This window comes from Pleurodeles waltl, chromosome 3_1, assembly GCF_031143425.1.
Source record: "Pleurodeles waltl isolate 20211129_DDA chromosome 3_1, aPleWal1.hap1.20221129, whole genome shotgun sequence".
Taxonomy (NCBI): domain Eukaryota; kingdom Metazoa; phylum Chordata; class Amphibia; order Caudata; family Salamandridae; genus Pleurodeles; species Pleurodeles waltl.
In genome coordinates, this window is record NC_090440.1 from 591,131,848 (window position 1) to 591,155,239 (window position 23,392).

Consider the following 23,392-nt stretch of genomic DNA (forward strand, 5'->3'; position numbering starts at 1 on the left):
TGTGCACTCTTCCAGGATTTCCTTTGTGCACAGCCAAGCCTGGGTCCCCGACACTCTAACCTGCTGTGCACGACCTCCTGAGTTGTCCTCCGGCGTCGTGGGACCTTCTTTTGTGACTTCGGGTGAGCTCCGGTTCACTCTTCTTCGTGGTGCCTGTTCCGGCACTTCTGCGGGTGCTGCTTGCTTCTGAGTGGGCTCTTTCTCTTGCTGGACGCCCCCTCTGTCTCCTCATGCAATTTGCGACATCCTGGTCCCTCCTGGGCCATAGCAGCCTCCAAAAACCCTAACCGCGACCCTTGCAGCTAGTAAGGCTTGTTTGTGGTCTTTCTGCACGGAAACACCTCTGCAAGCTTCTTCACGACATGGGACATCCATCCTCCAACGGGGAAGTTCCTAGTCCTCTTCGTTCTTGCAGAATCCACAGCTTCTACCATCCGGTGGCAGCTTCTTTGCACCCACAGCTGGCATTTCCTGGGCATCTGCCCACTCCCGACTTGAGTGTGACTCTTGGACTTGGTCCCCTTGTTCCACAGGTACTCTTGTCTGGAAATCCATCGTTGTTGCATTGCTGGTGTTGGTCTTCCTTGCAGAATTCCCCTATCACGACTTCTGTGTTCTCTGGGGAATTAGGTGCACTTTGCACCCACTTTTCAGGGTCTTGGGGTGGGCTATTTTTCTAACCCTCACTGTTTTCTTACAGTCCCAGTGACCCTCTACAAGCTCACATAGGTTTGGGGTCCATTTGTGTGAGAAGGTAGCCTCTTTCTAGCCTTGTTACCCCCACTTTTGGCCTGTTTGTGAGTGTATGTCAGGGTGTTTGTCACTGTTTTCACTGTCTCACTGGGATCCTGATAGCCAGGCCTCAGTGCTCATAGTGAAAACACTATGTTTTCAGTATGTTTGTTATGTGTCACTGGGATCCTGCTGGTCAGGACCCCAGTGCTCATAAGTTTGTGGCCTATATGTATGTGTCACTGGGACCCTGTCACACAGGGCCCCAGTGCTCATAGGTGTGCATGTATATGTTCCCTGTGTGGTGCCTAACTGTCTCACTGAGGCTCTGCTAACCAGAACCTCAGTGGTTATGCTCTCTCATTACTTTCAAATTGTCACTAACAGGCTAGTGACCAATTTTACCAATTTACATTGGCTTACTGGAACACCCTTATAATTCCCTAGTATATGGTACTGAGGTACCCAGGGTATTGGGGTTCCAGGAGATCCCTATGGGCTGCAGCATTTCTTTTGCCACCCATAGGGAGCTCTGACAATTCTTACACAGGCCTGCCACTGCAGCCTGAGTGAAATAACGTCCACGTTATTTCACAGCCATTTTACACTGCACTTAAGTAACTTATAAGTCACCTATATGTCTAACCTTTACCTGGTAAAGGTTGGGTGCAAAGTTACTTAGTGGGAGGGCACCCTGGCACTAGCCAAGGTGCCCCCACATTGTTCAGAGCCAATTCCCTGAACTTTGTGAGTGCGGGGACACCATTACACGCGTGCACTACATATAGGTCACTACCTATATGTAGCTTCACAATGGTAACTCCGAATATGGCCATGTAACATGTCTATGATCATGGAATTGCCCCCTCTATGCCATCCTGGCATAGTTGGCACAATCCCATGATCCCAGTGGTCTGTAGCACAGACCCTTGTACTGCCAAACTGCCCTTCCTGGTGTTTCACTGCAGCTGCTGCTGCTGCCAACCCCTCAGACAGGCAGCTGCCCTCCTGGGGTCCAGCCAGGCCTGGCCCAGGATGGCAGAACAAAGAACTTCCTCTGAGAGAGTGTGTGACACCCTCTCCCTTTGGAAAATGGTGTGAAGGCAGGGGAGGAGTAGCCTCCCCCAGCCTCTGGAAATGCTTTGTTGGGCACAGATGTGCCCAATTCTGCATAAGCCAGTCTACACCGGTTCAGGGACCCCTTAGCCCCTGCTCTGGCGCGAAACTGGACAAAGGAAAGGGGAGTGACCACTCCCCTGACCTGCACCTCCCCTGGGAGGTGTCCAGAGCTCCTCCAGTGTGCTCCAGACCTCTGCCATCTTGGAAACAGAGGTGCTGCTGGCACACTGGACTGCTCTGAGTGGCCAGTGCCACCAGGTGACGTCAGAGACTCCTTGTGATAGGCTCCTTCAGGTGTTAGTAGCCTTTCCTCTCTCCTAGGTAGCCAAACCCTCTTTTCTGGCTATTTAGGGTCTCTGTCTCTGGGGAAACTTTAGATAACGAATGCATGAGCTCAGCCGAGTTCCTCTGCATCTCCCTCTTCACCTTCTGATAAGGAATCGACCGCTGACCGCGCTGGAAGCCTGCAAACCTGCAACATAGTAGCAAAGACGACTACTGCAACTCTGTATGCTGATCCTGCCGCCTTCTCGACTGTTTTCCTGCTTGTGCATGCTGTGGGGGTAGTCTGCCTCCTCTCTGCACCAGAAGCTCCGAAGAAATCTCCCGTGGGTCGACGGAATCTTCCCCCTGCAACCGCAGGCACCAAAAAGCTGCATCTCCGGTCCCTTGGGTCTCCTCTCAGCACGACGAGCGAGGTCCCTCGAATCCAGCGACACCGTCCAAGTGACCCCCACAGTCCAGTGACTCTTCAGCCCAAGTTTGGTGGAGGTAAGTCCTTGCCTCACCTCGCTGGGCTGCGTTGCTGGGAACCGCGACTTTGCAAGCTACTCCGGCCCCTGTGCACTTCCGGCAGAAATCCTTCGTGCACAGCCAAGCCTGGGTCCACGGCACTCTAACCTGCATTGCACGACTTTCTAAGCTGGTCTCCGGCGACGTGGGACTCCTTTGTGCAACTTCGGCGAGCACCGTTTCACGCATCCTCGTAGTGCCTGTTTCTGGCACTTCTCCGGGTGCTACCTGCTTCAGTGAGGGCTCTTTGTCTTGCTCGATGTCCCCTCTCTCTGCAGGTCTAATTTGCGACCTCCTGGTCCCTCCTGGGCCCCAGCAGCGTCCAAAAACGCCAAACGCACGATTTGCGTGTAGCAAGGCTTGTTGGCGTCCATCCGGCGGGAAAACACTTCTGCACGACTCTCCAAGGCGTGGGGGATCCATCCTCCAAAGGGGAAGTCTCTAGCCCTTGTCGTTCCTGCAGTATTCACAGTTCTTCAGCCTAGTAAGAGCTTCTTTGCACCAACCACTGGCATTTCTTGGGCATCTGCCCAACTCCGAGCTGCTTGTGACTTTTGGACTTGGTCTCCTTGTTCCACAGGTACCCTCAGTCAGGAATCCATCGTTGTTGCATTGCTGATTTGTGTTTTCCTTGCATTTTCCCTCTAACACGACTATTTTGTCCTTAGGGGAACTTTAGTGCACTTTGCACTCACTTTTCAGGGTCTTGGGGAGGGTTATTTTTCTAACTCTCACTATTTTCTAATAGTCCCAGCGACCCTCTACAAGGTCACATAGGTTTGGGGTCCATACGTGGGTCGCATTCCACTTCTGGAGTATATGGTTTGTGTTGCCCCTATCCCTATGTTTCCCCATTGCATCGTATTGTAACTATACATTGTTTGCACTGTTTTCTAAGACTATACTGCATATTTTTGCTATTGTGTATATATATCTTGTGTATATTTCCTATCCTCTCACTGAGGGTACACTCTAAGATACTTTGGCATATTGTCATAAAAATAAAGTACCTTTATTTTTAGTATAACTGTGTATTGTGTTTTCTTATGATATTGTGCATATGACACTAAGTGGTACTGTAGTAGCTTCACACGTCTCCTAGTTCAGCCTAAGCTGCTCTGCTAAGCTACCATTATCTATCAGCCTAAGCTGCTAGACACCCTATACACTAATAAGGTATAACTGGGCCTGGTGCAAGGTGCAAGTACCCCTTGGTACTCACTACAAGCCAGTCCAGCCTCCTACAATTTGTGTTTCGCATTCCACTTTTAGAGTATATAGTTTGTGTTGCCCCTATACCTATGTGCTCTCATTGCAATCTATTGTGACTGTACATTGCTTGCACTGTTTTCTAACAGAGCCTTTCCTGGGCAGAGGAGTTACTCGTCGCCCCAGGAATGTGCACTACTCTGCTAGCGAGCTTCAAAGAGCTTACTGGCCTTAAAACTCGAACCCCAAGCCTGCTGCTAGCAGTAGATGGCTGCCCCCATTGCAAAAGCCCACTTTTGGTGGGAGCAACAGTGGGAAAATACACAAAGGTTAGGAGGAGTGGTCATCCTCAGCTTGCACCATCCGTAGGGGTTGCATGCGAGGTGAGCCCTCAATTTAATTTGCCTTTATCTTGCATGGAAGGAAAATAGTCAATCAGGTGTACGGTAGTGACCTCTGCCCAAAGGAAGGGGTCACCTAGTGAGTGTAGTCACCCTAAGGCAGGTGACCCAGTGGTAACTACTAGGTTCCCCCTAAACGCCCAACAAATACAGTATTTAGGGGGCATACCTAGACCAAGAAAACAGATTCCACAAACAAATGATGACCAGCAACAAAGAAGACCCAAAGGTCGAGAACTGAAGTCCTGCGGCACCAAGAAAACGTGCCAAACCCTTCCTGCTGCAAACAGAACTCTACAATCGCTACTGACGGTTTGCGTGGATGTTGGACAGACTCTACAAACCCCCAGAGGACCTCTTTTCTTTAAAAATCACCAAAGATCTCCTGCAACCCAAGACCAAAGACCCAGTGTAGGCTACTTCACTGGCCGACTGTTGACCAAGGAACTGGACGCTGGAGCCGGACCAAACGCTACTTGAAGGACCATGAGGACAAACTCTGCAAGTGTGCCAACTTTAGAGACACTGCGCCCTCCAGCGGCCTAACCATGCAATAGTCCTAGGTACTGGTCACTTCACGTCAGACACCAAGAAGGACAGTCCACTCTGGACTGAAAAAAAACCAGGAGGAAGCCCCACTCGAGGGACTTCAGAAACCAGCAGAATCTCCCACCAGAGTGCTCCTGCTGACCTGCAAGCGACCCTCAAAAATACCTACCTCCTGCTTCCAAATGCACCTTTGCACAGAGCTACTGGCTCAGCAATTCGCCCTGTACCTGGTCACCCTGTGCCCTAGGGGTCCGCCACCCGTTACGAACTTGACACTTAAAGGGGACCCACAGGACTTACTGATAAATCTGCCTGTGCAGTGCTTTTCCAAGTGGTCCCCAGCAGTCGCCTGGGACCAGCACCAACAACTTTCAGCAGCTGCTGTGCCAAAACCAGGAGATGCCCCAACTTCTCCAGCTATTCCATAGTACCCACCGAATCCCTCAACATACCTGCAAAAGGAGACATTGGTAAACGCATTGCCTAATTTTATATGCATTTTTAACGTATTTCTCCTTTGAATTCTATGGTGTGTAATTACGCACAAAAGACTATTTTCATTAAAACTTGAAAAATACATAAGTAAAAAGTACTTACCTGATTTTGATGGCCTTGGTCTTAAAAATGTATACAAATCAGAAGTTGTAGGAGGCTGGCCTGGTTTGTGGTGGTACCAAGGGGTACTTACACTCTGCACCAGGTCCAGTTATCCCTTTTTAGTGTAGAAGAGGTGTCTAGCAGCTTAGGCTGATAGAAAAGGGTAGCTTAGCAGAGCAGCTTAGGCTGAACTAGGAGACGTGTAAAGCTCCTACTATACCACTGGTGTCATATGCACAATATCATACGAAAACCCAATACACAGATGTACTAAAAATAAAGGTACTTTATTTTTATGACAATATGCCAAAAGTATCTCAGTGAGTACCCTCAGTATGAGGATGCCAAATATACACAAGATATATGTACACAATACCAAAAATATGCAGTAATAGCAAAAGGAAATAATGCAAGCAATGTAGAATTACAGTAGATTGCAATAGGAACACATAGGCATAGAGGCAACACAAACCGTATACTCCAAAAGTGGAATGCGAACCACGAATGGACCCCAAACCTATGTGAGCTTGTAGAGGGTCGCTGGGACTGTAAGAAAACAGTGAGGGTTAGAAAAATAGCCCACCCCAAGACTCTGAAAAGTAGGTGTAAAGTGCACCTATATTCCCCAGAGAGCACAGAAGTCGTGATAGGGGAATTCTGCAAGGAAGACCAACACCAGCAAAGCAACCAAAGTGGATTTCCGGACAAGAGTACCTGTGGAACAAGGGGACAAAGTCCAAGAGTCGCGACAAAGTCGAGATTGGGCAGATGCCCAGGAAATGCCAGCTGAGGGTGCAAAGAAGCTGCCACCGGATGGTAGAAGCTGTGGATTCTGCAAGAACGAAGCGGACTAGGAACTTCCCCTTTGGAGGATGGATGTCCCACATCGTGAAGAAGCTTGCAGAGGTGTTCCCACGCAGAAAGACCGCAAACAAGCCTTGCTAGCTGCAAGGGTCGCGGTTAGGGTTTTTGGATGCTGCTGTGGCCCAGGAGGGACCAGGATGTCGCCACTTCGATGAGGAGACAGAAGGGGTGCCCAGCAAGTCAGGGAGCCCTCACAGAAGCAGACAGCACCGGCAGAAGTGCCGGAACAGGCACTACGAAGAGGAGTGAACCGTATGTAGGAGGCTGGACTGGCTTGTAGTGAGTTCCAAGGGGTACTTACACCTTGCACCAGGCCCAGGTATCCCTTATTAGTGTGTAGGGTGTCTAGCAGCATAGGCTGATAGATAATGGTAGCTTAGCAGAGCAGCTTAGGCTGAACTAGGAGACGAGTGAAGCTCCTACAGTACCACTAGTGCCATATGCACAACATCATAAGAAAACACAATACACAGATATACTAAAAATAAAGGTACTTTATTTTTATGGCATTATGCCAAAGTATCTCAGTGAGTACCCTCAGTATGAGGATAGCAAATATACACAAGATATATGTACACAATACCAAAAATATGCAGTATAGTATTGGAAAACAGTGCAAACAATGTATAGTTGCAATAGGATGCAATGGGGACACATAGGGATAGGGGCAACACAAACCATATACTCCAAAAGTGGAATGCGAACCACAAATGGACACCAAACCTATGTGACCTTGTAGAGGGTCGCTGGGACTGTAAGAAAACAGTGAGGGTTAGAAAAATACCCCACCCCAAGACCCTGAAAAGTGAGTGCAAAGTGCACTAAAGTTCCCCAAAGAGCACAGAAGTCGTGATAGGGGAATTCTGCAGGAAAGACACAAACCAGCAATGCAACAACGATGGATTTCCAAATGATGGTACCTGTGGAACAAGGGGACCAAGTCCAAAAGTCACATGCAAGTCGGAGATGGGCAGATGCCCAGGAAATGCCAGATGTGGGTGCAAAGAAGCTGCTACTAGGCAGTAGAAGCTGAGGATTCTGCAGGAACGACAAGGGCTAGAAACTTCCTGTAGGAGGCTGGACTGGCTTGTAGTGAGTACCAAGGGGTACTTGCACCTTGCACCAGGCCCAGTTATCCCTTATTAGTGTATAGGGTGTCTAGCAGCTTAGGCTGATAGATAATGGTAGCTTAGCAAAGCAGCTCAGGCTGAACTAGGAGACGTGTGAAGCTACTACAGTACCACTTAGTGTCATATGCACAATATCATAAGAAAACACAATACACAGTTATACTAAAAATAAAGGTACTTTATTTTTATGACAATATGCCAAAGTATCTTAGAGTGTACCCTCAGTGAGAGGATAGGAAATATACACAAGATATATATACACAATAGCAAAAATATGCAGTATAGTCTTAGAAAACAGTGCAAACAATGTATAGTTACAATAGGATGCAATGGGGAAACATAGGGATAGGGGCAACACAAACCATATACTCCAGAAGTGGAATGCGAACCACGAATGGACCCCAAACCTATGTGACCTTGTAGAGGGTCGCTGGGACTATTAGAAAATAGTGAGAGTTAGAAAAATAACCCTCCCCAAGACCCTGAAAAGTGAGTGCAAAGTGCACCAAAGTTCCCCTAAAGACAAAATAGTCGTGTTAGAGGGAGAATGCAAGGAAAACACAAATCAGCAATGCAACAACGATGGATTCCTGACTGAGGGTACCTGTGGAACAAGGGGACCAAGTCCAAAAGTCACAAGCAGCTCGGAGATGGGCAGATGCCCAAGAAATGCCAGCGGTTGGTGCAAAGAAGCTCTTTCTAGGCTGAAGAACTGTGAATACTGCAGGAACGACAAGGGCTAGAGACTTCCCCTTTGGAGGATGGATCCCCCACGCCTTGGAGAGTCGTGCAGAAGTGTTTTCCCCGCCGGATGGACGCCAACAAGCCTTGCTACACGCAAATCGTGCGTTTGGCGTTTTTGGACGCTGCTGGGGCCCAGGAGGGACCAGGAGGTCGCAAATTGGACCTGAAGAGAGAGGGGACGTCGAGCAAGACAAAGAGCCCTCACTGAAGCAGGTAGCACCCGGAGAAGTGCCAGAAACAGGCACTACAAGGATGCGTGAAACGGTGCTCGCCGAAGTTGCACAAAGGAGTCCCACGTCGCCGGAGACCAACTTAGAAAGTCGTGCAATGCAGGTTAGAGTGCCGTGGACCCAGGCTTGGCTGTGCACGAAGGATTTCCGCCGGAAGTGCACAGGGGCCGGAGTAGCTTGCAAAGTCGCGGTTCCCAGCAATGCAGCCCAGCGAGGTGAGGCAAGGACTTACCTCCACCAAACTTGGGCTGAAGAGTCACTGGACTGTGGGGGTCACTTGGACGGTGTCGCTGGATTCGAGGGACCTCGCTCGTCGTGCTGAGAGGAGACCCAAGGGACCGGAGATGCAGCTTTTTGGTGCCTGCGGTTGCAGGGGGAAGATTCCGTCGACCCACGGGAGATTTCTTCGGAGCTTCTGGTGCAGAGAGGAGGCAGACTACCCCCACAGCATGCACAAGCAGGAAAACAGTCGAGAAGGCGGCAGGATCAGCGTTACAGAGTTGCAGTAGTCGTCTTTGCTACTATGTTGCAGGTTTGCAGGCTTCCAGCGCGGTCAGCGGTCGATTCCTTATCAGAAGGTGAAGAGGGAGATGCAGAGGAACTCGGCTGAGCTCATGCATTCGTTATCTAAAGTTTCCCCAGAGACAGAGACCCTAAATAGCCAGAAAAGAGGGTTTGGCTACCTAGGAGAGAGGAAAGGCTACTAACACCTGAAGGAGCCTATCACAAGGAGTCTCTGACGTCACCTGGTGGCACTGGCCACTCAGAGCAGTCCAGTGTGCCAGCAGCACCTCTGTTTCCAAGATGGCAGAGGTCTGGAGCACACTGGAGGAGCTCTGGACACCTCCCAGGGGAGGTGCAGGTCAGGGGAGTGGTCACTCCCCTTTCCTTTGTCCAGTTTCGCGCCAGAGCAGGGGCTAAGGGGTCCCTGAACCGGTGTAGACTGGCTTATGCAGAATTGGGCACATCTGTGCCCAAGAAAGCATTTCCAGAGGCTGGGGGAGGCTACTCCTCCCCTGCCTTCACACCATTTTCCAAAGGGAGAGGGTGTCACACCCTCTCTCAGAGGAAGTTCTTTGTTCTGCCATCCTGGGCCAGGCCTGGCTGGACCCCAGGAGGGCAGCTGCCTGTCTGAGGGGTTGGCAGCAGCAGCAGCTGCAGAGAAACCCCAGGAAGGGCAGTCTGGCAGTACCAGGGTCTGTGCTACAGACCACTGGGATCATGGAATTGTACCAACAATGCCAGGATGGCATAGAGGGGGCAATTCCATGATCATAGACATGTTACATGGCCATATTCGGAGTTACCATGGTGAAGCTACATATAGGTAGTGACCTATATGTAGTGCACGCGTGTAATGGTGTCCCCGCACTCACAAAGTTCAGTGAATTGGCTCTGAACAATGTGGGGGCACCTTGGCTAGTGCCAGGGTGCCCACACACTAAGTAACTTTGCACCTAACCTTTACCAGGTAAAGGTTAGACATATAGGTGACTTATAAGTTACTTAAGTGGAGTGTAAAATGGCTGTGAAATAACGTGGACGTTATTTCACTCAGGCTGCAGTGGCAGGCCTGTGTAAGAATTGTCAGAGCTCCCTATGGGTGGCAAAAGAAATGCTGCAGCCCATAGGGATCTCCTGGAACCCCAATACCCTGGGTACCTCAGTACCATATACTAGGGAATTATAAGGGTGTTCCAGTAAGCCAATGTAAATTGGTAAAATTGGTCACTAGCCTGTTAGTGACAATTTGAAAGTAATGAGAGAGCATAACCACTGAGGTTCTGGTTAGCAGAGCCTCAGTGAGACAGTTAGGCACCACACAGGGAACATATACATGCACACCTATGAGCACTGGGGCCCTGTGTGACAGGGTCCCAGTGACACATACATATAGGCCACAAACCTATGAGCACTGGGGTCCTGACTAGCAGGATCCCAGTGACACATAACAACCATACTGAAAACATGGTGTTTTCACTATGAGCACTGAGGCCTGGCTATCAGGATCCCAGTGAGACAGTGAAAACAGTGACAAACACCCTGACATACACTCACAAACAGGCCAAAAGTGGGGGTAACAAGGCTAGAAAGAGGCTACCTTCTCACACAACCCCCCCCCCAAACGAAGGACAATAAGGCTAACCTTGGCCAGTTGAGACTTTATTGTCTAAGTGGTGATAAGTAGAGAGTAGCTCTGCAATAGACTGGTTACTCCCTTTATCATCCACTGTAGGAAAGTACCATCTTACCTGGCATGTTACCCCCATTTTTCACTGTATATATGTTGTTTTAGTTGTATGTGTCACTGGGACCCTGGTAACCCAGGGCCCCAGTGCTCATAAGTGTGCCTGTATGTGTTACCTGTGTAGTGACTAACTGTCTCACTGAGGCTCTGCTAATCAGAACCTCAGTGGTTATGCTCTCTCATTTCTTTCCAAATTGTCACTGACAGGCTAGTGACCATTTTTACCAATTTACATTGGCTTACTGGAACACCCTTATAATCCCCTAGTATATGGTACTGAGGTAGCCAGGGTATTGGGGTTCCAGGAGATCCCTATGGGCTGCAGCATTTCTTTTGCCACCCATAGGGAGCTCTAACAATTCTTACACAGGCCTGCCACTGCAGCCTGAGTGAAATAACGTCCACGTTATTTCACAGCCATTTTACACTGCACTTAAGTAACTTATAAGTCACCTATATGTCTAACCTTTACCTGGTAAAGGTTAGGTGCAAAGTTACTTAGTGTGAGGGCACCCTGGCACTAGCCAAGGTGCCCCCACATTGTTCAGAGCCAATTCACTGAACTTTGTGAGTGCGGGGACACCATTACACGCGTGCACTACATATAGGTCACTACCTATATGTAGCTTCACCATGGTAACTCCGAATATGGCCATGTAACATGTCTATGATCATGGAATTGCCCCCTCTATGCCATCCTGGCATTGTTGGGACAACTCCATGATCCCAGTGGTCTGTAGCACAGACCCTGGTACTGCCAAACTGCCCTTCCTGGGGTTTCACTGCAGCTGCTGCTGCTGCCAACCCCTCAGACAGGCAGCTGCCCTCCTGGGGTCCAGCCAGGCCTGGCCCAGGATGGCAGAACAAAGAACTTCCTCTGAGAGAGGGTGTGACACCCTCTCCCTTTGGAAAATGGTGTGAAGGCAGGGGAGGAGTAGCCTCCCCCAGCCTCTGGAAATGCTTTGTTGGGCACAGATGTGCCCAATTCTGCATAAGCCAGTCTACACCGGTTCAGGGACCCCTTAGCCCCTGCTCTGGCGCGAAACTGGACAAAGGAAAGGGGAGTGACCACTCCCCTGACCTGCACCTCCCCTGGGAGGTGTCCAGAGCTCCTCCAGTGTGCTCCAGACCTCTGCCATCTTGGAAACAGAGGTGCTGCTGGCACACTGGACTGCTCTGAGTGGCCAGTGCCACCAGGTGACGTCAGAGACTCCTTGTGATAGGCTCCTTCAGGTGTTAGTAGCCTTTCCTCTCTCCTAGGTAGCCAAACCCTCTTTTCTGGCTATTTAGGGTCTCTGTCTCTGGGGAAACTTTAGATAACGAATGCATGAGCTCAGCCGAGTTCCTCTGCATCTCCCTCTTCACCTTCTGATAAGGAATCGACCGCTGACCGCGCTGGAAGCCTGCAAACCTGCAACATAGTAGCAAAGACGACTACTGCAACTCTGTAACGCTGATCCTGCCGCCTTCTCGACTGTTTTCCTGCTTGTGCATGCTGTGGGGGTAGCCTGCCTCCTCTCTGCACCAGAAGATCCGAAGAAATCTCCCGTGGGTCGACGGAATCTTCCCCCTGCAACCGCAGGCACCAAAAAGCTGCATCTCCGGTCCCTTGGGTCTCCTCTCAGCACGACGAGCGAGGTCCCTCGAATCCAGCGACACCGTCCAAGTGACCCCCACAGTCCAGTGACTCTTCAGCCCAAGTTTGGTGGAGGTAAGTCCTTGCCTCACCGCGCTGGGCTGCATTGCTGGGAACCGCGACTTTGCAAGCTACTCCGGCCCCTGTGCACTTCCGGCGGAAATCCTTCGTGCACAGCCAAGCCTGGGTCCACGGCACTCTAACCTGCATTGCACGACTTTCTAAGTTGGTCTCCGGCGACGTGGGACTCCTTTGTGCAACTTCAGGCGAGCACCGTTTCACGCATCCTCGTAGTGCCTGTTTCTGGCACTTCTCCGGGTGCTACCTGCTTCAGTGAGGGCTCCTTGTCTTGCTCGACGTCCCCTCTCTCTGCAGGTCCAATTTGCGACCTCCTGGTCCCTCCTGGGCCCCAGCAGCGTCCAAAAACGCCAAACGCACGATTTGCGTGTAGCAAGGCTTGTTGGCGTCCATCCGGCGGGAAAACACTTCTGCACGACTCTCCAAGGCGTGGGGGATCCATCCTCCAAAGGGGAAGTCTCTAGCCCTTGTCGTTCCTGCAGTATTCACAGTTCTTCAGCCTAGTAAGAGCTTCTTTGCACCAACCGCTGGCATTTCTTGGGCATCTGCCCATCTCCGAGCTGCTTGTGACTTTTGGACTTGGTCCCCTTGCTCCACAGGTACCTTCAGACAGGAATCCATCGTTGTTGCATTGCTGATTTGTGTTTTCCTTGCATTCTCCCTCTAACACGACTATTTTGTCCTTAGGGGAACTTTGGTGCACTTTGCACTCATTTTTCAGGGTCTTGGGGAGGGTTATTTTTCTAACTCTCACTATTTTCTAATAGTCCCAGCGACCCTCTACAAGGTCACATAGGTTTGGGGTCCATTCGTGGTTCACATTCCACTTTTGGAGTATATGGTTTGTGTTGCCCCTATCCCTATGTTTCCCCATTGCATCCTATTGTAATTATACATTGTTTGCACTGTTTTCTAAGACTATACTACATATTTTTGCTATTGTGTATATATATCTTGTGTATATTTCCTATCCTCTCACTGAGGGTACACTCTAAGATACTTTGGCATATTGTCATAAAAATAAAGTACCTTTATTTTTAGTATAACTGTGTATTGTGTTTTCTTATGATATTGTGCATATGACACTAAGTGGTACTGTAGTAGCTTCACACGTCTCCTAGTTCAGCCTAAGCTGCTCTGCTAAGCTACCATTATCTATCAGCCTAAGCTGCTAGACACCCTATACACTAATAAGGGATAACTGGGCCTGGTGCAAGGTGCAAGTACCCCTTGGTACTCACTACAAGCCAGTCCAGCCTCCTACATTGGTTGTGCAGTGGTGGGATAAGTGCTTTGAGACTACTTACCACTCTTGTCATTGTACTTTTCATAAGAGAAAAATATACAAAACAAGGTCAGTGTATATACACATAGCCAAAAAGTTTTGCATTTCCTCTTTTCACTCTTTTCTAAGTGCTGAAAAGTACTTCTAAACTTTCAAAAAGTTCTTAAAAGTTTAAAAAGTTTTTTCTGTCTTTCCAAAAAGTTCTGAAAACTTTTTTCTCTTTGTCTATCACTTTAACTCTCTCTAAAAAATGTCTGGCACAGGCCAAAAAGTTGAACTGTCCAAACTTGCATATGATCACCTTAGCTGGAAAGGAGCAAGGAGTCTCTGCATAGAGAGAGGTTTGAGTGTAGGGAAGAATCCTTCTTTAGAACTGTTAATTAATATGCTTAGAGTACAGGATAAGGCCATAAGTGCCCAATCTGTAGAAAAAGTAGCTAATGGTTCTCAATCTGATCCAGGGACTCCCCCAGGAAAAGGTTCAGGAAAGAAACTTCTCAGCCTGCCCATTACTAGACAGTCTAGCATAGTTGGTACAGAGGTTGAATCACATCATACTGATGATGTGCTCTCACATTATACTGGTAGCCAAGCTGTTAGGGTGCCCTCTGGAAGGGACAGGTCTCCTTCTGTTCATTCCCATCATACCTCTGTATCTAGAAATGTCCCTCCCACCCACCCTGATGACAGATTGTTGGAAAGGGAGCTCAATAGATTGAGAGTGGAGCAAACCAGACTGAAGCTCAAGAAGCAACAGCTGGATTTGGATAGACAGTCTTTAGAAATAGAGAGGGAAAGACAGAAAATGGGTTTAGATACCCATGGTGGCAGCAGCAGTATTCCCCATAGTCATCCTGCAAAAGAGCATGATTCCAGGAATCTGCATAAGATAGTTCCCCCTTACAAGGAGGGGGATGACATTAACAAGTGGTTTGCTGCACTTGAGAGGGCCTGTGCTGTACAGGATGTCCCTCAAAGGCAGTGGGCTGCTATCCTATGGCTATCATTTACTGGAAAAGGTAGGGATAGGCTCCTTACTGTAAAAGAAAATGATGCTAACAATTTCCAAGTTCTTAAGAATGCACTCCTGGATGGTTATGGCTTAACCACTGAACAGTACAGGATCAAGTTCAGAGATACCAAAAAGGAGTCTTCACAAGACTGGGTTGATTTCATTGACCAGGCAGTGAAGGCCTTGGAGGGGTGGTTACATGGCAGTAAAGTTACTGATTATGACAGCCTGTATAACTTAATCCTGAGAGAGCATATTCTTAATAATTGTGTGTCTGATTTGTTGCACCAGTACTTGGTGGACTCTGATCTGACCTCTCCCCAAGAATTGGGAAAGAAGGCAGACAAATGGGTCAGAACAAGAGTGAACAGAAAAGTTCATACAGGGGGTGACAAAGATGGCAACAAAAAAAAGGATGGTAAGTCTTCTGACAAGGGTGGGGACAAATCTAAAAATGAGTCTTCATCAGGCCCACAAAAACACTCTGGTGGGGGTGGTGGGCCCAAACCTTCCTCTAATCAGAACAAGGAAAGGAAACCATGGTGCTATTTATGTAAGATAAAAGGCCATTGGACAACAGATCCCAGTTGTCCAAAGAAAGGCACCACAGCTCCTACCACTACAACCCCTACTGCTACACCTAGTGTCCCTACTAATAGCAGTGGTGGTGGGAGCAAACCTACTAATAGCCAATCCAAGGGAGTAGCTGGGCTCACTTTTGGTAATTTAGTTGGGGTTGGTCTGATTAGGGAGACCACAGAGGCTACTTTAGTCTCTGAAGGGGCTATTGACTTAGCCACTTTGGTTGCTTGCCCCCATAACTTGGAGAAGTACAAGCAACTAACCCTAATAAATGGTGTTGAGGTCCAGGCCTACAGGGACACAGGTGCCAGTGTCACAATGGTGATTGAGAAACTGGTGCACCCTGAACAACACATACTTGGACACCAGTACCAAGTAACCGATGCTCACAACATAACACAAAGCCACCCCATGGCTGTTGTAAATCTCAACTGGGGGGGGGTATCTGGTCCAAAGAAAGTTGTGGTAGCTTCAGATTTACCTGTAGACTGTCTATTAGGGAACGATTTGGAGACATCAGCTTGGTCAGATGTGGAGTTGGAGGCCCATGCAGCAATGCTGGGCATCCCAGGGCATATTTTTGCTTTGACAAGGGCTCAGGCCAAAAAGCAAAAAGGACAGGGAAGCTTGGATCCTGGAACAATGGACCAAGTGCTCCCTAAAGCTAGGGCTAGTAGAAGCAAACCACTTCCTACTATCCCTCCCTCTACAGTGGATTCTACTTCTGAGGAAGAAGAATTCCCTCCCTGTGCAGAACCTACACCAGAGGAGCTGGAAGCAGACACTGCTGAGCTTTTGGGTGAAGGGGGGCCTGCCAGAGAGGAGCTGAGTGTGGCACAGCAAACCTGTCCCACATTAGAGGGTCTCAGACAGCAAGCTGTCAAACAGGCTAATGGGGATGTCAGTGACTCACACAGAGTTTACTGGGAGGACAACCTCTTGTACACTGAGCAAAGGGATCCTAAACCTGGAGCTGCCAGGAGATTAGTGATTCCTCAGGAGTACAGAAAGTTCCTCCTAACACTGGCACATGACATTCCCTTAGCTGGACACCTGGGTCAAATGAAAACTTGGGACAGATTGGTACCACTGTTTCATTGGCCTAGGATGTCTGAGGACACAAAAGATTTTTGTAAGTCCTGTGAAACCTGTCAAGCCAGTGGCAAGACAGGTGGCACTCCAAAGGCACCCCTTATCCCACTGCCTGTGGTTGGGGTTCCCTTTGAAAGGGTAGGGGTTGACATAGTTGGCCCCCTTGACCCTCCTACTGCTTCAGGCAATAGGTTTATCTTGGTGGTAGTGGACCATGCCACAAGATATCCTGAAGCTATTCCTTTAAGGACCACTACAGCTCCTGCAGTGGCAAAGGCCCTCCTGGGAATATTTTCCAGGGTGGGCTTCCCAAAGGAAGTAGTATCAGACAGAGGAAGCAATTTCATGTCTGCATACTTAAACGCCATGTGGAAGGAGTGTGGTGTAACTTACAAGTTCACAACACCCTATCATCCACAAACAAATGGACTGGTGGAGAGATTTAATAAAACTCTCAAAGGCATGATTATGGGACTCCCTGAAAAACTCCGCAGGAGATGGGATATCCTTCTACCATGCCTCCTTTTTGCCTACAGGGAGGTACCCCAGAAAGGAGTGGGCTTCAGCCCCTTTGAACTTCTTTTTGGACACCCTGTTAGGGGTCCACTCACACTTGTAAAGGAGGGTTGGGAACAACCTTTAAAAGCTCCTAAGCAGGATATTGTGGACTATGTACTTGGCCTCAGATCAAGGATGGCTGAGTACATGAAAAAGGCCAGTAAAAACCTTCAGGCCAGCCAAGAGCTCCAGAAGCAATGGCATGATCAGAAGGCTGTTTTGGTTCAGTACCAACCAGGGCAGAAAGTGTGGGTCTTGGAGCCTGTGGCCCCAAGAGCACTCCAAGATAAATGGAGTGGTCCACACACAATTGTTGAAAAGAAGGGTGAAGTCACCTACTTGGTTGACTTAGGCACTGCCAGGAGTCCCCTTAGGGTGCTCCATGTCAACCGCCTGAAACCCTACTATGACAGGGCTGATCTCACCCTGCTCATGGCAACAGATGAGGGACAGGAAGAAGACAGTGATCCTCTACCTGATCTCTTCTCTTCCACAGAACAAGATGCTCTTGTGGAAGGGGTAGTTTTGGCTGATTGTCTTACTGCTGAGCAGAAAGATAATTGCATAAATCTCCTAGGACAATTTTCAGAACTCTTCTCCATTGTGCCAGGCACCACTTCTTGGTGTGAGCACACTATAGATACTGGAGACAGTTTACCTGTCAAAAGTAAGATCTATAGGCAGCCTGACCATGTCAGGGACTGCATAAAGCAAGAAGTTCAGAAGATGTTGGAACTAGGAGTGGTTGAGCACTCTGACAGTCCATGGGCTTCTCCTGTGGTACTGGTACCAAAACCCAATTCTAAAGATGGAAAGAAGGAAATGAGGTTTTGTGTAGACTATAGAGGTCTCAACTTGGTAACCAAAACAGATGCTCACCCTATACCCAGGGCAGATGAGCTAATAGATACACTGGCATCTGCCAAGTATCTAAGCACTTTTGATTTGACTGCAGGGTATTGGCAGATCAAAATGTCAGAAGATGCTAAACCTAAGACTGCATTTTCTACCATTGGAGGACATTACCAGTTTACTGTAATGCCTTTTGGTTTGAAAAATGCACCTGCCACTTTTCAGAGGTTGGTGAACACAGTCCTGCAAGGGCTGGAAGCTTTCAGTGCAGCATATTTGGATGATATAGCTGTCTTTAGCTCCAGCTGGGATGATCACCTGGTCCACCTTTGGAAAGTTTTGGAGGCCCTGCAAAAGGCAGGCCTCACTATCAAGGCTTCAAAGTGCCAGATAGGGCAGGGTAAAGTGGTTTATCTGGGACACCTTGTTGGTGGGGAACAGATTGCACCACTTCAGGGGAAAATCCAAACTATTATTGATTGGATTCCCCCTACCACTCAGACTCAGGTGAGAGCCTTCCTAGGCCTCACTGGGTATTACAGGAGGTTCATTAAGAACTATGGCTCCATTGCAGCCCCTCTTAATGACCTCACATCCAAGAAAATGCCTAAAAAGGTATTATGGACAGCAAACTGTCAGAAAGCTTTTGAGGAGCTGAAGCAGGCCATGTGCTCTGCACCTGTCCTGAAAAGCCCTTGTTACTCTAAAAAATTCTATGTCCAAACTGATGCATCTGAATTAGGAGTAGGGGCAGTCCTATCACAACTTAATTCTGAGGGCCAGGATCAACCTGTTGCTTTTATTAGTAGAAGGTTGACCCCTAGAGAAAAGCGTTGGTCTGCCATTGAGAGGGAGGCCTTTGCTGTGGTCTGGGCTCTGAAGAAGTTGAGGCCATACCTGTTTGGCACTCACTTCATTGTTCAGACAGACCACAAACCTCTACTTTGGCTAAAACAAATGAAAGGTGAAAATCCTAAATTGTTGAGGTGGTCCATATCCCTACAGGGAATGGACTACACAGTGGAACATAGACCTGGGAGTAGCCACTCCAATGCAGATGGACTCTCCAGATATTTCCACTTAGACAATGAAGACTCATCAGGTAATGGCTAGTCTTATTGTCCTTCGTTTGGGGGGGGGTTGTGTAGGAAAGTACCATCTTACCTGGCATGTTACCCCCATTTTTCACTGTATATATGTTGTTTTAGTTGTATGTGTCACTGGGACCCTGGTAACCCAGGGCCCCAGTGCTCATAAGTGTGCCTGTATGTGTTACCTGTGTAGTGACTAACTGTCTCACTGAGGCTCTGCTAATCAGAACCTCAGTGGTTATGCTCTCTCATTTCTTTCCAAATTGTCACTGACAGGCTAGTGACCATTTTTACCAATTTACATTGGCTTACTGGAACACCCTTATAATCCCCTAGTATATGGTACTGAGGTAGCCAGGGTATTGGGGTTCCAGGAGATCCCTATGGGCTGCAGCATTTCTTTTGCCACCCATAGGGAGCTCTAACAATTCTTACACAGGCCTGCCACTGCAGCCTGAGTGAAATAACGTCCACGTTATTTCACAGCCATTTTACACTGCACTTAAGTAACTTATAAGTCACCTATATGTCTAACCTTTACCTGGTAAAGGTTAGGTGCAAAGTTACTTAGTGTGAGGGCACCCTGGCACTAGCCAAGGTGCCCCCACATTGTTCAGAGCCAATTCACTGAACTTTGTGAGTGCGGGGACACCATTACACGCGTGCACTACATATAGGTCACTACCTATATGTAGCTTCACCATGGTAACTCCGAATATGGCCATGTAACATGTCTATGATCATGGAATTGCCCCCTCTATGCCATCCTGGCATTGTTGGGACAACTCCATGATCCCAGTGGTCTGTAGCACAGACCCTGGTACTGCCAAACTGCCCTTCCTGGGGTTTCACTGCAGCTGCTGCTGCTGCCAACCCCTCAGACAGGCAGCTGCCCTCCTGGGGTCCAGCCAGGCCTGGCCCAGGATGGCAGAACAAAGAACTTCCTCTGAGAGAGGGTGTGACACCCTCTCCCTTTGGAAAATGGTGTGAAGGCAGGGGAGGAGTAGCCTCCCCCAGCCTCTGGAAATGCTTTGTTGGGCACAGATGTGCCCAATTCTGCATAAGCCAGTCTACACCGGTTCAGGGACCCCTTAGCCCCTGCTCTGGCGCGAAACTGGACAAAGGAAAGGGGAGTGACCACTCCCCTGACCTGCACCTCCCCTGGGAGGTGTCCAGAGCTCCTCCAGTGTGCTCCAGACCTCTGCCATCTTGGAAACAGAGGTGCTGCTGGCACACTGGACTGCTCTGAGTGGCCAGTGCCACCAGGTGACGTCAGAGACTCCTTGTGATAGGCTCCTTCAGGTGTTAGTAGCCTTTCCTCTCTCCTAGGTAGCCAAACCCTCTTTTCTGGCTATTTAGGGTCTCTGTCTCTGGGGAAACTTTAGATAACGAATGCATGAGCTCAGCCGAGTTCCTCTGCATCTCCCTCTTCACCTTCTGATAAGGAATCGACCGCTGACCGCGCTGGAAGCCTGCAAACCTGCAACATAGTAGCAAAGACGACTACTGCAACTCTGTAACGCTGATCCTGCCGCCTTCTCGACTGTTTTCCTGCTTGTGCATGCTGTGGGGGTAGCCTGCCTCCTCTCTGCACCAGAAGATCCGAAGAAATCTCCCGTGGGTCGACGGAATCTTCCCCCTGCAACCGCAGGCACCAAAAAGCTGCATCTCCGGTCCCTTGGGTCTCCTCTCAGCACGACGAGCGAGGTCCCTCGAATCCAGCGACACCGTCCAAGTGACCCCCACAGTCCAGTGACTCTTCAGCCCAAGTTTGGTGGAGGTAAGTCCTTGCCTCACCGCGCTGGGCTGCATTGCTGGGAACCGCGACTTTGCAAGCTACTCCGGCCCCTGTGCACTTCCGGCGGAAATCCTTCGTGCACAGCCAAGCCTGGGTCCACGGCACTCTAACCTGCATTGCACGACTTTCTAAGTTGGTCTCCGGCGACGTGGGACTCCTTTGTGCAACTTCAGGCGAGCACCGTTTCACGCATCCTCGTAGTGCCTGTTTCTGGCACTTCTCCGGGTGCTACCTGCTTCAGTGAGGGCTCCTTGTCTTGCTCGACGTCCCCTCTCTCTGCAGGTCCAATTTGCGACCTCCTGGTCCCTCCTGGGCCCCAGCAGCGTCCAAAAACGCCAAACGCACGATTTGCGTGTAGCAAGGCTTGTTGGCGTCCATCCGGCGGGAAAACACTTCTGCACGACTCTCCAAGGCGTGGGGGATCCATCCTCCAAAGGGGAAGTCTCTAGCCCTTGTCGTTCCTGCAGTATTCACAGTTCTTCAGCCTAGTAAGAGCTTCTTTGCACCAACCGCTGGCATTTCTTGGGCATCTGCCCATCTCCGAGCTGCTTGTGACTTTTGGACTTGGTCCCCTTGCTCCACAGGTACCTTCAGACAGGAATCCATCGTTGTTGCATTGCTGATTTGTGTTTTCCTTGCATTCTCCCTCTAACACGACTATTTTGTCCTTAGGGGAACTTTGGTGCACTTTGCACTCATTTTTCAGGGTCTTGGGGAGGGTTATTTTTCTAACTCTCACTATTTTCTAATAGTCCCAGCGACCCTCTACAAGGTCACATAGGTTTGGGGTCCATTCGTGGTTCACATTCCACTTTTGGAGTATATGGTTTGTGTTGCCCCTATCCCTATGTTTCCCCATTGCATCCTATTGTAATTATACATTGTTTGCACTGTTTTCTAAGACTATACTACATATTTTTGCTATTGTGTATATATATCTTGTGTATATTTCCTATCCTCTCACTGAGGGTACACTCTAAGATACTTTGGCATATTGTCATAAAAATAAAGTACCTTTATTTTTAGTATAACTGTGTATTGTGTTTTCTTATGATATTGTGCATATGACACTAAGTGGTACTGTAGTAGCTTCACACGTCTCCTAGTTCAGCCTAAGCTGCTCTGCTAAGCTACCATTATCTATCAGCCTAAGCTGCTAGACACCCTATACACTAATAAGGGATAACTGGGCCTGGTGCAAGGTGCAAGTACCCCTTGGTACTCACTACAAGCCAGTCCAGCCTCCTACATCCACTATATGGTTACTTCCCTGTGGGGATGTAAACCACCCTGTTTGAAGTTTTTTAGCTAAGCAACAATGTGAAGATGTATTTTCAGAGTTTCTATCAGTAAGTTTTAGTTTAGAGCAGTGGGAATTGTCCACTGAACCTATTTGTAGTGATGGAAATGCCAGACAGGGATGCTGTCTCAGAAAAGCCATAGCTGGGCAAAAACTTTGTCCATATGGCTGGAAGAGAGAACAGGGATGCTGTTTCTCTTGGGTTGGAGCAGGGCAGGGATGCTGTCCTATCAGCTCCACACTAGGGCAGGGATGCTGTCCTAAGTGTTGTGAGGCAGTGCAGAGTTTCTGCACTAAAGTTTCTCTGGGAGGGTTGGAGGGATGCTCCATGTTAACTAAAATGGTGCTCTTTTTCTCACCAATGTTAGTTATCCTACAGAGAGGTACTTCCACCTCAGGGAGTCCAGCTTTGCCAGCTGATGATTCCCTTGGAACAGGTGCCACCCCAGGAGAGGTTTCTCCCACCACAGGAATAGTATCCTGAATGGTAGGGTGGTTAGGGGATACTGTGATACCCTTTTTACCTGTTGCTGGAGAGGGATCCTGAGTTTTCAGGCCTTCTCTCCTTTGCTTTTTCATTTCACTTGAAATGAGAGGGAACAATTCCTCAGGGATGCCCAGCATGGCTGCATGGGCATAAAACTCTACATCAGCCCAACCTGAGGCCTCTAGGTCATTACCTAAGAGACAGTCTACAGGTAAGCTAGGTGATACCACCACCTGCTTAGGGCCAGTAACTCCACCCCAACTAAACTGAATTATAGCTAAGGGAAGAAACTTAGTGGAGTTATGGACATCAATAATCTTATACTGTTGTCCAATGATGTGTTGTTCAGGAGGCACTAGGTTTTCAGTCACCAAAGTGAAACTGGCACCTGTGTCCCTGTAGGCCAAGGCCTCAACACCATTTATTGAAACTGTCTGCCTGTACTTATCCATTGTAAGGGGACAAGCAGCCAGTGTGGCAAGGCCAATGCCACTAGGTGTGACAGAAACTGTCTTGGGACTGATTACATCAGTTTCCACTATGGACCCATAAGTGAACCCAACTACACCCTTTGCTTGACTGTTGCCAGCAGTCCCACCACTAGTACCACTACTGCTAGGGGCACTAGAGCTTGATGTATTAGTGGTGGTAGGCTCAGGGGGTTTACCTGGACAGGACTTATCCCCTGGCCTATGGCCTCTGTTTTTACACACAAAGCACCAAGGCTTTTTAATGTGTGCAGGTTGGGAAGAAGAGGAAGACTTTGTTTTATCCCCACCCTCTGAAGAGTGTTTAAGATTTGAAGTGGGATCTTTGGTTTTACCCTTATCCCCATGCTTATCTTGAGATTTTTCACCATCTTTCTTCTTATTGCCATCTTTGTCACCCCCTGTATGAACTTTTCTGTTCACTCTTGTTCTGACCCATTTGTCTGCCTTCTTTCCCAATTCTTGGGGAGAGGTCAGATCAGAGTCCACCAAGTACTGGTGCAACAAATCAGACACAC